Consider the following 15,949-nt stretch of genomic DNA (forward strand, 5'->3'; position numbering starts at 1 on the left):
GGTGTATTTGGTACAGAGTGATACCTTCAGCTTTGGTAACAAACCTGACTGCTGCTTACTTTAGAGCAACTATGTCACAGTATTCTTGATAGTTAGCATCCTTCATCTTTCTTCCCCTCAAGAAGAAAAGGCAAAGAAAGAAATAAAAACTGTGATTAGTTATGGTGTCCCAAGGGAAACTCTCTTAGTGTCATAAGGGGCATACCCAGACTTTTTTGTGTTTTAGTGTAACTTATATCTGCAGATTTTGCACCTTTAAATTTTGTACCGGCAAAATTATTTTAAATACAAATTAGTGCTTCTTAGACCTTTAACCATATAAATGGGACTAGCAATCTGAAGGTGTAGAGATTTGTTAAGAAAAAAAAAAAAGTTATTTTGATTTTAACGTTGTTAAGTTGCAGATGTAGATGTTTAGACATAAGAGACCACAGAGGAAAGCTGCCTTCCTGGAAAGGTTGCCACATGCTGAATTGGGGAGCTACACTTTAAGATGTGACTTTAGTGCTGTATAATTTGAGCTGGGTTATAAGTGATGGTCCTTGCTCCAAAGAGTCTTGCATATCTTTGTTTTACTTTTGACATAAGTGAATTGGTTGTCTGCACTTTTGTCCCTTCTGAGTAAAGTTTCTCTGCTTAATCACATGTAGACGATAAGGGGAACCACACTGATCACCACCATCAGGTAGTTGGTTTACAGCTTCCTAATGCCTCAGCATGGATAAGCTAATGGGAATCAAATCAGAGTTTTATTGGGCAGTGGTTTTGGTATAGCATGACTACAGAGTCTGTTCTGCTGTGACAGGATGGAACTAAATCCTCCTTCCTCAGTCTTAACTAGAGATGACCAGAATGTCCCACCTTTAACTTGTTTTAATATAAAATTTTCTGAGAAAGGGTAGAGAAAGAGTAAGAAGAATTTATTAAATGTGAGAAGTTTCTTTAAAAAGTATAAAAGGAAACATATCATTTTTTCCCTGCTAATTTTTAATCAGTGTCAAATTCAGAAGACAGCTTGCATTCTTCATTGACAAACAGTAAGCCACTCCAAGAGCGTAATCGTACTAAAATTCACAGCTAGGATAATGTACAACTGGAACTCTATCAAGTCTCTATCTTCAGGAACTGAGGTATGCCTTGGAGGAATGCATTAGATGCTATGGTTAATTAACTAATTTACTCAATCAAGTTTAACAGTGGTTTTAACTTTAATGGCACCATTACATTTTAATATGAAAATAACAGGCTGTATTCCTAGCATTCCCTGCAGTCCGCCTCCTCTCTACCATCCACTTTACAATTTGATTTTGATTTGTGAAGTCTTAAACCTGCTTATAATGTCAAGCGCATGTAATACAATATGTCTAGTGAACATTATACATGCCCACCTTACAAATACAGTTGCTTGAAGTCGTAGCTCCTGACAGTGTGCATTCTTCAAGAATCATTGAGTTTGCATATGTCCTTCAGGAAGAAATTGGTATGCATGTGTAAATATAAGTAAGCTAATTTTAAGTGCGTTTGAGTGATTTTTCTCAAAGAAGATCTGGAGTCCCTGCTGCCTAGCAGAATTTCCTGTCTCATGCCCCTGCTTTCTCTGGGGTAGTGCATTGGTACAGCTGGGTCTTACTAGGTTGCAAGTAGAAAATGAAGCAGAGAGAAAGGTAGTTCAATCTGTACTCCTCAGTTTGCTGAAGGAAGACGCTTCTCTCTGCTTAAAAATGTCAGTCATGAACCTGTTAGGTGTTCCTGTCCCCCTGGTAAAGTCCATTCTGGCTGCAGTCTCCCCCATACATTTTTTGTGAAGTTTTATACTTTATGCAATATAAATATTCTATGGATTCCTTGAATTTCATGTCTTAATATTCTTAGACAACCAACTTCTCCTTTACTCTCTGTGTCTTCTTTTTGTCTGATCTAATTAATATTAAACACTAAATTAAACATGAGTGAGAAAATCCTATTCCCCAGTATGCCACTGCAATGGTTTCCAGTCACAGCCCATCAGCAATAAGTTGTTTATATTCATGTGGGAAAACTTGTACCCAAAGCTGGCAACCGGAGACAACTATTGCCTTATTGCTAGAATAATTTCTTGAGATATTGAAAATGTACCTTCAAGTTGTGTCAGGCAGAGAAGATATAGCTCTCCTTTTCAATGGGTTGCTGTGGGTAAAACAGAAAAGGTCTCATTTTGGTGTTGGGTGTTTTTTGACAGTAAAACCCTTCAAAATATGGTTCCTTTATACAGAGGTGAACCAGAACATGGTGACCAGGCATACCAATACTTGGTCTATGAAGCGTGAACCCCATGTGGCTTAAACAAGGTCCAGGCATCCAGCTTCATGGCTGTCAAGGTTGAGAAGACTCTGTTCCTGCCTGGCAGCAAATATTAGGGTGCTAAGAAGACACCTAAGAAGAAGTCTCCCTTGCAAAATCTAGTGCCCAGGCTACACTTTGGGACAGAGCAGAGGCAAACCCACACACACCACTGCAGCCCAGCTTGGGCCCGTGTGACTAGCTGTCCCCATGTGGGTCGCACCAATGAGACAGGGACGTTGGTTGGAAGAAGCAGCCACAAAAGGGAAGGATTTCAGGTGTCAGAGCAAAAGCTTGCTGCTAGGTACCCAGATCCAATTTATAATAGATATAATCTGATTCTGGAAAGCAACAGTAAATCATTGCTAAACAGTTATATGTGATTTTATTGGGAATTTTTACTATCATAGATACAAAGGCCGTACTTCAGAGATTAACTAGGAAAAGTTTTACAAGACAGTGGAGATAATGAATCACAAATTCTGTAAGGGTGAACCTCCCATGCTGAATCAGAGTACAGCTGTCTCATATTTGCTCTGTGTGCATTTTGCTACCAGTAATTTTGTCATCAATTTTCATATTTTGTTTAAACATATTTGTCTTTTGGACAAGATAGGTCATATTTCACACATTTGATGAATTTTCTCCTTGGTCCAGTTTTACAGGATTTGCACTTAATTAATTGCACAACCTTTAATTCGACAGACTGTTTTTAATGGCTGTGTAGTTTCAAATGTATATACACAGAGGAATTTTTAAAAGTAATTGTTTTTATGTCACTACCATTGAAAGTTGCAATTATTAAAGTATACAGATAACGGCACAGAATTTCTTAGCTGCTTATACTAAGTAATGCCCGTGCTTTTTTACGCATATTTTCAGGGTTTTATATGGAAGTTGGGGTATCACCTCTGTACAGCAGCGCTTGTACACAACCCCTGCAACTTTGTACAAAGGTACAGTTCCAACTTGCCAAAGCACTGGCAAATTTTTCACATGTACTTTTGTAAATATGAGCCTTTATTTAATTCTTTTTGCAGGAATCTTACTGCAATTTCATTAATAGTTGTTGACGGAGTTATTTGACTGGGTATTGGCTGGAAGTGCTAAACAAATTTCATACTTCCAAAGCTTACAAAAGCTTAGTGAAGGGAAGACCACCTTTTACTAAAAGAGCTAAACACTGACAGTTGTGGCGCTCTTAAAAGCTTCTTTAGTTCTTAGCAGACTTGCAGAAGAGGGCTACCTCACCCATCCAGACAGCACGCTGTCTGGAAATGTGCCCATCAAATCTGTTTGTCAAGCCACCAGGCTTTTCCATGCCTGGTAAAAGGCAGACAGGAAGGAGTAGGCAAAGGTCAATCCTTGTCACTTCTTTGTAAATGTAATTGTACTGGCAGTTTGCAAGGCACTTGCTTGTTCCCTAGCAACTTTGTGTATGTGGGGAAGAGTTAAATACATATTTCTCAGTGTGTTGCTTTTCCACTAATTTTGGCAATACAATTTTTTTTTTATTTATTTTATTTATTGGCCTTTGTGTATATTTGGAGGTTTGTGTGCACAAGCTGCAAACTCCCATGAGCAATTGTGCAAGCCTTTGAAAAGAAATCTGTTACTGAGGACTGACTGAATTCTGAGTTGGTGTATAATCATGATAATTAATCTAGATTCTGACTTCTTTTGTTATGCGACTCTGAACAAATGTAATTTGTGAAACGAATTCTTTACAGACTGTTTTTCATATTGGTAGGGGTGAGCTGCAATCAGAATCTGACCCAATATCACTGAGTGCTTTGAGGGATCTTTTATGGTGAGGACTATTACAGAATTTTTAAAGTATATGTGTCACAAATAACTCCTACTAATGACAGACATAAGAACAGTGATTTTAAGATGGATTTTTGTCTAGAGGAATGAATTTAGGGATTAAGCTGAGGCATACAACTCCAGTCTAATTTCTAGGAGTTGTCCCTACTTACACAAAGGATGAATTAAAGTCATTTATCTTATTGAAGCCTGAGACAAAACGGTGGGGCTCACGTGTGCTGCTGATGTGGACTGGCACAGCTCCATTGACCGCAGAGTGAGTTGGCCCAGGGTGTGCACGAGGTGCTGAGAGAGATGTTTTTACAAAGGACCAATTCACATCTGTAAAACTGGTGCACACAGTCCTATCCACCAAATGGGAAAGGCCGGTAGATAACCTTCCAGTCCAGCTGCACTGCAGTGAGAGCGGACTCTTGGGTGCAAGTTTTATAGATCAGATTGGGCTTGCTAAGAAGAAGGTCTGTCACTTGAAAAACCTGTTCCTGTGGAAAAAGTGTCACCTATACAATGTGGAGACTGGGGTGTGTAGAGTGACCGTGATTAACCACACAAGCGGCATACTAAGCACACATGCAATTTTATAAACCCTCCACTGAGAGAAGTATAGCGAGATCCTACGTGATTTTCTATTTCTGTTGCATTAACCTGGCTAAAGAACAGCTAAGCACGGTGCAGTTTTTAAGCATAATTATTTTATCTGCCAAGTCATAGGTTGTTTCCTTTTCAGTAGCTAATATTCCCTTTCACTTCATTTGCCAATGGAGTCACAACACTTCCACAACACTTAATGGTAATATTGATGCAGACAGAAATGCATCCAGAATGCTGTGTTAATCCATATTGTTTTAATTTAGCAGACCAAGTTTCCTGACATTGTTCCTTTGGCTTCAGCAGAGTTATACCAGCAGAGAATTTGTTCCAGTGAGTTTTACAGTGTTACTGACTCTCAGTAATTTATCACTATACACGTCTGCTCGCTTAACTGATAGAACCTACAAAGACGGGCATGGTGGTTTAAATTGCTTGGTCTCTCGGTGCAGGGAGCAATAACTCTTTGTTCACCATTATGTACAGTTTTCTGCTCATCTGTAGATCTTGAAACGGTTTATAAATTTAGGGTGAGACCGTGCCTATTAAGGTAATTGGACAGTTTAGGACGCCCACACAGGTCCCCTGAAGTACTCTGCTGTGGCGGGGGAATGGGTTGTATCCTTGCTCCAAATCATTTTGCAGCCATTGCCTTCCCATGTTGGGCTGTTCTGCATGGGACGGGGAAGGGGAGTGGGTGCTCACCCTGCCTGGCCTCTGCTGCCTGGTCCTGCCGGCAGTCGGGGTCAGCCCTGCTGCATCATGGATGCTCTGCGCAAGCACGGTGCTGCAGAAATTGTGCCCAGGCCCCCGGAAAGTTTTGGGTAATTTTACATCTAGGGTTTTGTTTTTTTTTTTTCCTCTTCTCTCTCCTTTTTTTCTGAACCCTGGGAATGGAAAGAAAAATGGAAGTTGCTAAGGTGGGAAGGGGAAATTTTACAGACCTGTTTTCCTTGCTTTCATTTCTTCAAGAACTCAGAATAGTCTGTTCCAGAAAGAAAACAAGGGACCAAGATGCTCGAGGATGGATTTTCAAATAGCTTTATCCTCCTTTCTTGGAGCACAGTTGCACATTTGGATTAAATACACAGGCGAATAACAGGCACGTGTCTGAAGGCGGGACCTCAGAGTACCAGAACTGGACAATGTGATTTTTTAGTAAGAAGGTTAGGCAGTCTGATGCCTTCAGCTGACTTTCAGCATTAAATACACCTTTCAAATTGCCAGCAGTTTCCACAGCCATTTAAAATGTGATCACAAGAGATCTGACTCGCATGGGTTCGTGGAACCAGAGCAGCTCCTGGCTCCAAACTTCACAACCTCTGACAGTGGAGCACATCCCTGTAACCCTCCAGGATCGGTGTGGACTGAAGGGTATGCTCATAGAAGAGGGCACGGGCCTCAGGTAGAGGTGCTGTTTGCTCTTTTTTGTTCCTTGTAACGATTTACAACTTCATACTAGCACAGTAGAAAGAGTTACAAAGGAGGAGTTAGAATTCAGCCTGTGTCCTGGTGAGTTTCTCATCTTTGTTCGTTGCAGATGTTAAGTCATTTTGAGATGCAAGTCATTTCTTTCAAAAAGCTTTCTTTGGGGTTGAAATATAATGGCAGGAAATTAGCTGTTAATCCCGTCTTTTCTTGGACAGACTAGACATGCATAATAAACTCCCCCTTTCCTCCTCCTTGCTCGCCCAGTGATTCAGCTTGACCTGAAAGAAAACATTTTCTTCCAAGAAAGACAATGTTTATGAGGTGCAACCCTAGTTTGGCTCTGATGATTAGAGACACATGTATCAACCTGTGCAAAATTTGTGATGGCTGTTTAAAATGAACCCTGGTCAGGAAGGCTGAGATCACACACCCTATAATAATCAAAACACCAGTACTAGCTTAACGTGATATTCCAAAGTTGCATCCAAACTCACAAACCTGCTTTATAACCCTTGCTCCAGTTGAGCACAACAGAGATGGTAAAGCTTCGTAATTTGCTTGGGAAGGAGCCACACTGCACCCCTCTCCCTCCTTCCTCCTGCTCGGGGCGATCTGGGAGAGACATGTCCCAGAATTGGGAATACAGTTGCATTACCTTTGTCTTCCAGCAGATTTTGGCTACTCACATAACCCTTGGAGCCTCCCAGCCACTTGGCAAGGCTGCCAACATGCTGGTTGAAATGGGCAAAAATGGGGATATGGAAAGGTTAGAGTTGTCATTGCACCCAGAGACAGACACCTCTGGATTTAAGAGATGGCTATGTATTTGTCAATAGTGACTGTTTTCTATTAAATTCTCTAACAGATTTAAAATAAATAATTATTTTTCCAAAACTAATCAGAAAAAACAGCAAGCATGATTATATGGTCTGGTGAACACATATGAGATACAACTTTCACATTTTCTCACATGGGTACTAGACCATGTGTCTCATTGTGGTAGAAAAGCTTCGACTTTTTGTTTCCCCATTTTAACACATATAACTACTTCAGCTCATGTTGTAATAGCTTCTTGGGCACAGGTAGAAAGGGTGTCAGTGTGAAGAGACAGTTATGTTATTTTCTGCTTATGTGGCTTGAGAATATTTTGTTATTTCAGGGTATTTCAGCAAATGAAAGAGATACCTTTGGGAAATTGGGAGAAGCTCTTCCGCTGAGCAGGAACATACATTCAATCTTTAGTTCATTGCTTCTGGTGGGCAAGCATTAAATCAGACGCTGTGATCAGATCCTTGGCAATTCCTTCAGCTTTTGTTAGCACTCCTCGTTCCTGCCTTGGTCAGAAATCCTGAGAAAATGAAAAGTGATAGGGAAATAAAAAGTTAATACGTACCCTTCTAATTGTGCAGTGAGGGTGCTGTAATGCGAGAGAGGAGAATATTGTGGTGGAAATTAGAAGTTGGTGGAAAATGCAAGAGGCATATTTGGAAGAATGTGTTAGATCAGACAGCTGCCTCGGAGAGAGCATTGCCTCTCTTGGTGTGACTACGAGTTAGGCATTTACGGTTTTATTCTTTAAACAATAACATATATGTCTGTCCCAGACTTCTCAGGTTTTCCATGTCTGACCTAAGAAGACGCCAACATTGAAGTCAGTGGAAACCTTTGTTCCTCCAGTGATTTGATCCCTTGTGGAATTTAGTACCCACGAACAACCATGAGGCCCTCCTGGGCACTATATAAATGGTGGAGGCATGGTGGTAGGCATGCCAGGTACACTGAAGTGTATGCATTACTGCTGTCACATCATCTAAGAAATGCTCCCTTTCAGTTTTAAAGCATTGTGCTTTATTACTGTTCTGACTTATCTCGAAATATAGTGATGCTGGAACATCTGCTTATTTAAGTAGTTCCATTTGGTCCTAAATCCATCAGGTTCTTGTAAAAAGGACTTTAATAGGCCCTTTTCTAGTGAAGAGCTTGGAGTTGCTAAAACTTCTTGGGCTGGGAAACAATATTACGTACTTTAAAACTTCTACATTGCATTGATTAATTATTTTTAATAAATATGCTGCTTTGAAAGTTATTTTTAGTCAAACCAATGGGACTTGAACTGAAAATCATATGCCAGGCAGCAGCCTCGTGAAATGTAAACTGAGTTATAAACCTATAGAAAATGGATTTTATTATGGAAATGTAAACTGTCCCCTAAGCATAGCATGGGGAGGTGATGCTATAACATACTAGTAAGTCATAAACAACAGCCAGTATTATATCAGATGACTGGGTACAGCTAGAAATGTATCTGTTTGGGTGTTGAATTATCCCCAAATTTGAATTATGGGCATATAATTCAAATTATCCCCTTCCAGCAATATACAGTCTGACAGACATATTTTTTTAATATACTTCTTGTGCTGTTTTGCATTATGTCACATCCTCCAGTGTTAAAACCACAGCTTTCCTAACATGATTCATCAGAAATCAGGGGGGAAAAATAGTTGAGATCTGATATACTGAGTACTCTTAAATTACATAGCAGCTTCAAGTATAGTGTATGAGGAGACAGAAGCAGAGTGAATAAGTATGTCTCAGGCTGTCATGTCCGTGAACTGGGAAACTCACTGGCTCATTGAATCATTTCCTGGTGCTTCTGCTCATCCATCGATACAGAGAGCAACCAGACTGGGTTTACAGAGATGAAAGCCAGAGTAATTCAGAGCCAGCTGTAATTCTTTATAAAACATACACTAAGTATTTTTGTTGACTCCTGCATGACATTTCCAAGGTGGCTGGGAAACCAGGCCATTTGTTACACGGAATCTAGATCAATAGAAAGCACAGAGGAAAACAACTAAAGTTAACATCCAGTGGAAAGGACGGAACAACTTCCAAGCTTGCACATCTCAGATGTGCACAGTGTGCATTTCAGGGGAACATTCTGTTCTTCAGAACATCGTATTCAATTACTGAAAAATATTAAGCATGAGGAAAAGCAACTGCCTTATGTATATGTAATTGTCAGATGTTACCGGTGTATAGAACAGAAGCATTTGCACACCCTTTTTCTTCTAGCTTTTCTGTGCAATCTCAATGGCTACCTACGTCTTTGTAATGCATATTCCACAAATATTTTGTGAGTGCTCTGACACACCTGAATTCTCACTTTCATTGATGCTATCTGCTTTATCACCAAAAAACTACTACCTTTTAGCATATAAGAGAAAGTAATATATACTAAAAACCTAAATATATGTTTTTCATCAGACGTGCTCTGTTAAGGATAAAAATAATTTGCTATATCAGTTCTCAAATAATCTTGGTCAAATTTCATAGTAAAGAGTCTTGCTGACTTCAGTGGCTTGATGTCTCAAAGTTTACAGGGAGTCTGGGCTCATGTTTCAAGATCTGAAAGCCAACTTTTCAAACATACCTTGTACAGATTCAAGACTTTCTTCATCTCATTATAAGGATCAAGTCTATTTCCACTTTTATTTTGTATGCTGTCCTTATTCAGAAAAGTTTATATCCAGGCTTTCAGTGTCTTCTACATTAAAAGGTGGAGGAAAAAAAAAAATGCTAAACTCCATAGCTTCGTCTGCTTAACATTACTACTTGCTAAGATTTAAAAGAATTAACACATCACCTGGACTTTATGTGTAAAGATTTAACTTTTTGATAAACAGCAAACTCATCTACTGCTGTGCTAGCTATTTTTAACCCACCTTGTGAGTATGCTTTTTTATTGCTTTATACAGCATATCTGATTCTCTCTAAAGCACAAACTAAAAAATCTATCCGGCTGTCATTTGCTGCATAGTGCCATCTATCATCATGCAGCTTGGCAGCTGTAGTGCATGAGAGAGAGGGGGGAGCTGAAGCAGGAGGCACAGTCAAGGACTTTCACATGTAACACAAAAAAAAATCCTTGTCACAATTATTTATGGCTCTTGCTGGGGCACATAATAGGACACATAAAACCTCTGTTTCAGTTTCAAGCACCTTCACATCCCCGCTCCCTTGTCGAAGTTGGTCGCAGGCAGTTTTGCTTTACACATACAATTTCCTGAACAATGCCGAGCACTTGTGAAGTGACAGTGACAAATACTAGAGATGCTGGCTGCAGCTCTACAGGCTGTTACGGGAGCAGTGGCGTCAATAATCAAGGAAGGCTGCCAATGATACCAAAATGCCAGTGTGATATTCCACTTGTTCAACCAGCTATCTGCAATGCTTTTATTTTGAAGTTGCAGGAAACTTCTTGTGTCCCTGTAGTTCCAGGTTGTAAGGAAATAAAGTGTCAGAGGAACCTGTGCCAAGAAATAATTTTTCATTATTTGATCTTTTGTGTAGTTTGATTTTTGCAATAGCTAAAATATTGCTATTTCGGAGTAGCTTAATGAATATTTAGCAGTTTTCTATTAGTGTTAGCCTGATGTGAAGTCCTTTTGTTAGGGTCTATCACATCAGCCCTCTGCATGGTGTTCTTGACTTTGTTGTTCATGGTGTAACATTTGGTTCAGGTCCCAGCTGATGGATTTCATAGCGACTGTCTGCTGCCTCTCTCGATGGCAGACAGTGGAGAGCTGTGCTGCTGAGGAAGCCATGCTTTAGATAATTAAACATAAACTCAGGTCCAATTCAATAAATTGTCTTGCTTGCAGTTTCTCAAGAAAGAGCGTAGACAGATATTAACCTTGATGTCCCCATTAAAGTCCTCTGATACACTTTTTATTTCCCATATCTCATCATATTTCTGATCTCCAGTGTTAAGTAGCAGACTGTTAAATTAGCAGAAGGGAGACCAGGATATATTTGCTCCTGTGGAGCAAATCAGTTTGGAAGGTACTATGCACAAGAACACCAAGAATACAAATTAAACAGAAGCACTTGAAAAACACACTACCTTTAAGCACAGTACATTTTCACTATTCTTAATGCAGCCACAAACAGCATTCAAATATGCAAAGTACCTGTTGTTAAACCCACATATTAATAAATCAGGGTTGCATTTAACTAAGTGGAATGCACCTGACCTCTTCCTGAGAATGCAGGAAAAGGTGGTGGCTTCTAGGACAGCTTCACTAATTTCAGACGTTAAAACATGCCTAGGAAAAAAAGAAAGATTCAAAAGACCAAGTTAGCAAGAGATGAATTGTTATGGTTTTTCTGTTGAACTGAGTGTGCTGTCATTTATATACAGAAGTTCATTCCAACTTGTTTCTCATGACCATGTTCCCAGAGCAGTTCCTATAGGTCAAAAGTGCTCTTACATGAAGAAGGGTTGTTTTAGGAAACATCAATCCTGCCAGCTCAGTTATATCCCACATCCATCCTATTGCCCCTGCACAAAAAGCATTATGAGAAACCATTCACATATGGCAAAGCATATCTCTGCTTGTGACTTTACATTCCACCATCAAACCTCCATCTAATTCTCTACGGAGAGTTCCTATTGAATAGAGGTGGTCTGGATAAGTGTAAGTTGAAACAGCTGTGTCCTCTTTACCTCATCTGCACCAAGAATCACAGCCAGTTTCTGCTCATTTCTTCCTCCTTCACAATCCAATTAAACATGTACACATGTGGTTTTTTTGCCTGCATACTTTCTTTTTAAATTTCCTGTCCTACTTGGATTTCTTTTCTCACGTTTGTGAAAATAGCAATGGGATCAAATGTTGATCAGACCATATTTACATCCATTACTCTTGTTGTTTTCTTAAACTCTCCGAAAACTGAGAGGAGAAGTATAGTCTTTATTGTCATTTCTACCAGTAACAGCTACATAAGATGAATCTCCTAGATCCAACTCAGACAATGTTGTCTTGATTCCTATGCAAAGGTATGGAAGTTAACATCATTATGTATTTTGTAATAGTCTGATCAATTGAGTGAATGTGCTCGCTTATGGGAAGTCCAAGATTATGGAGCTTAAGTAGGGTTTTGTCTGCAGTTCTTCATGAAACCCACAAAATACCCACTGTAATTCTCACAAGCTAGCAAAAACCAGGTAGATTGACGACAGCTGACTTTACATAGCTTTGCCAGTGTTTGCAAAATATGTTTTAGTTTTTCCAAGAAAAGTAGTAAAGAGTGCATTAATTTTTCTGTTGCGTCAGATTTGGTAACTGCAGTGCATTGTGAAACAGGACTGCTGTGAATCAAACTAATTTCTCATGGATTGCTTCTTGTCTTTAATTTCTGTTCCTTTGCTTCTATTTCCTACATGCTCGTAACATCTTATGCTTATGGCACTTTCTGAAGAGGAAAAGTATTTTTCTTAGCGTTTATAGATGTGATGTAGAAGAGGCTTAAATACTATGAAAAAATGCTTTTAAAAAACAAATTATATTGGTAGTTAAATGATCCATATAGTAGAAATGCCCACATAATTTCGGTTTATTTTCAATGCATTAATTTTCTCTTGACCTTTTTGCTCTAGTGTCTGTTTTCCTATAGTTTGAGCACCTTTAGAATTTGGAAATTGGGGATATACAAATAATTAATGTTAGCACTAAAGCTTATCTAAGGAGCAGAAAAATGGAAAGCTTTGGTCATGGCATGTTTCATAGGATTTTCCTTGTGCCAGTTCCCTTTCAGCGTCTCACTTTTGGAGAAGTCTCTGTTTTATGATGCTTTTCTTTTGTTGTTTCCTTATTCCAGGTTTCAGTTATTCCATGTAGAAAAATGTTCATTGCCCCTCCTTTTCATATGACTCCTTTTCATATGAATTACAAGGTTGTAAAAACATTGCAAAAAAAGTAATTTGCCATAGTCTGGGTATGTTGACTCTGGACAAAACAGTCTGAGCAGGACAAAATAAAGACTTATTGGGTCATTTGGGAAAAAGCACAAATATTGAAACAGTGTGAGGTTTTTTGGTTTTGGATTTTATAGAACTGGAGTAAGGTTGTGAGTAGCTATAGAAACGATGTTGGTATTCCTCAGTGCGGTTCATCTCATAAAATTGATCTTATTCTTCAGCCACATTCATTGAATTTATTTCATAATAATATAGACATGATTTGGTTGGCTCATAGTCTAACATGGAGATAGATACCACAGTTAACAGTATGTGTTGAATACCACGACCTTTAAACTGGCATATTTGGAACCTCCTACTTCAAAAAAAATCTGCCCAGGAAAATTCTTGGCAATGCTAATATATGTGTGCTTGAAAAGCAGAGGGGAAGGGAGGTACAATGGGATACAAAAATTGGTATACTTCATCATTTCCTTACAAATCGCTCTTGATAATTGTGCACAAAAAGTGTGCAGTGTATTTTTATACTTCTGGGTTTCTACAAGTGCATTCAGAATCTGCTTTACCCACTCTGAGGTTGTAAATTACCATAAAATGTAATAGTAGATGATAAAAACATCATTTAACGTTTACATCAACAGGAAGAAAAAAATAATGACAGAGTACCCCATCCATTCCTGTGCACAAAACCGGCTGCCCTATGAGTACATCACCTGAGATTTTTAACAGCTAAAAAGTACATTCTTGTGAAAGGGTGCATTTCCAATTTTTAGAAGATGAAAGAATTTTATTTGCTATACAAATACTTTTACCTGTATGGCCAGCTAATGACTCTTACAATCAGAGCTTTTCAGTGAGTTATGGTATAGTGATTTCAGGGTTGGTTGTTTTTTTTGGTTTGTGGGGTTTTTTTGTTTGTTTTTTTAATTAGTATTTAATAAACTTTAAGCCTGTTTGGGTTTTATTTCTCGTGATGCCACAACACATTGTTCTTTGCTTGAGATTGACACCAATTTAGTAAGATGTGGCAAACATGCAGCTACCAAGGAAATAGTTTCCTTAGCAACAAGGAACCTATTGACGACGCTCAACGCGGAACCCACTTTAACCCCAATCTGTGGAGTTTCTGTTTCTCTGTTCTCTGGCTGTTCTTTGCAGCTGTACAAATCAGATGTTAGAGGACCAAATTTTGCTCTCCTATAAACACAGGCAGTGCCATCTTCAATGTGCATGAAAGTAGGAGTTGGTGAACAACCACTTGCGCCATCAAAACTTTTGAATTTATCATTGCATGTTAACATTTAAAACGTGTGGCGTACAAGTTTGAGCTTAAGTAAGGTTACACTAGCTGTAAGCTGAGACCAACTGACGTATCCAGGATTTAATAGAGGTTAGTATAAAGTAACAGAAAAAAAGTCTTGATATGCACTGCTGACACACTTTTTTGGTCACAGGATATTTATTTGCCATTGATGTAAGAAGCCTATGTAAATGCAACATTAAGTTTAGAACTGATAAAAATAGTGGGAGAAACAAAATAAACATTCCAAAATCTCACGTGGGAATTGTTCCATCTAACTCATCTATCATGTAAAATAGCAATAACAATGTATGACTTTGCAGGGAGAGGAAAAGCCTTAACCTGTTCCAATGGAATTTTGGTTTTAAAGAAAAAAAAAAGTCCAATACAAGTTAAAAAAAATTTGTTTCATCATAATATTCCTTGGTGATTATATTTATATTAATTGTCTTAATGTATCTCTTACACATTCTCTGTTTTTCTGATTTTAGGTACCAGTATCATATGGGATGGCCCAGGATTAACAATGGTAGCCTAAACCCAGGGGATATTTGAATGCAAATCCCTGTTCTCCTACATGTTTTCTATGCAAGTCCTCATGGACTCAAATTTCCAAAGGGATTAGCAATTGTGAATGTTCCCAGTTTGGAACAATCACCCGGAGACCCATTACGAGGATATGCTTTTCAGAAAATGCTAAATACTGTTCTTCTCAAAATCAGATCTCTCTAAACTGTTGCGAGTTAAGCACTCATATTTGAAGCACTGCATATATGTTAGAAATCCCGGGACTCTTGGTACTAACATCTCTAGCAGCAGAGCAAAGTGCAGAGGCAACTGAGGCAGAAATAACCCAGTTAGCCCAAAAACTGTGTATTGCAAACCTGCTTAGCCCTGTGCCCAAGGTGATAGTCTTTGCTGAGGGGCGGTGCAAGTAAGGTTGGATAGAACAACGCTTAGGTAGTTTTCCAAGCCTGAGGCAGTATTTCTGCAAAGTCAGGGTATGAGTAACTCCCACATCTGCACACCAGCCTGCATAGAGTTAATCCGGTGATGTAGGCACCGCCATCCATTGCATCATGTGAGCTTGACCTCTGTGTTTCTATAGTCTTTTAGTGCATACAGGATTTTTATACTGATGAGTGTTTTAATGATGCTCAGGATAACATAATACTAAAGCTATAAATCCTAGTATTTAATTTATGTGTAGACTACCTGATTTCGAAGAGGGCTCTGGTCCATACAGAATCGATAGTTAACAAGGGAAATAGTATTCTTGTTTAAAAGGTATGATGTTTAATAATTAAGTATTTCTTTTTAAAAGGAAAAGAATACTGGAATGAAAAAAGTTTTTTGCCATGCTTTCCATAATAAAAAGCAGCACTGAAGTGAAAAATATTGACATTAGTAGAACTTCCAAATAGCTTCTAGGTACAACTCGGCAGTTCATCTTCGCCAGCTTTTAAGATTTGGGGACAAATTTTCAATAAAAGTCTCTTATGAAATGTGCAGCGGCAGATATGTAGCCTTAAAAGAATAGGTATTAGATTAATTTTCACTGTAATCGGTTGCACTGTTTTAACTCTCTCCAACAAAAGGAGAAAATTATGAAGGTGAAAAAAAAGAATCTGTTCTATTTCAACCATGAGAATCAGAAAAAACTCGTTTGAATCTATAAGAATCTTTACGATGGCTTTAGTCATAAAGATCCAGTTTTGAGA

At 38.7% G+C, this 15,949-nt stretch overlaps 1 long non-coding RNA gene across 1 annotated transcript in view; it reads left to right on the forward strand.

The window, feature by feature from the left end:
* The window catches only part of LOC148056525 (uncharacterized), a 169,033-nt gene extending 153,958 nt beyond the window's left edge, over window positions 1–15,075 (forward strand). The window contains exon 3 of the long non-coding RNA XR_015703049.1: window positions 14,720–15,075. This is a non-coding gene — a long non-coding RNA (uncharacterized LOC148056525). The remainder of the gene's footprint in view (window positions 1–14,719) is intronic.
* The last annotated feature ends 874 nt before the right edge of the window (window positions 15,076–15,949 follow it).

The sequence above is a fragment of the Nipponia nippon genome, unplaced genomic scaffold (assembly GCF_047370975.1).
Source record: "Nipponia nippon isolate SJK-2023a ecotype South Korea unplaced genomic scaffold, ASM4737097v1 scaffold_13, whole genome shotgun sequence".
NCBI lineage: Eukaryota > Metazoa > Chordata > Aves > Pelecaniformes > Threskiornithidae > Nipponia > Nipponia nippon.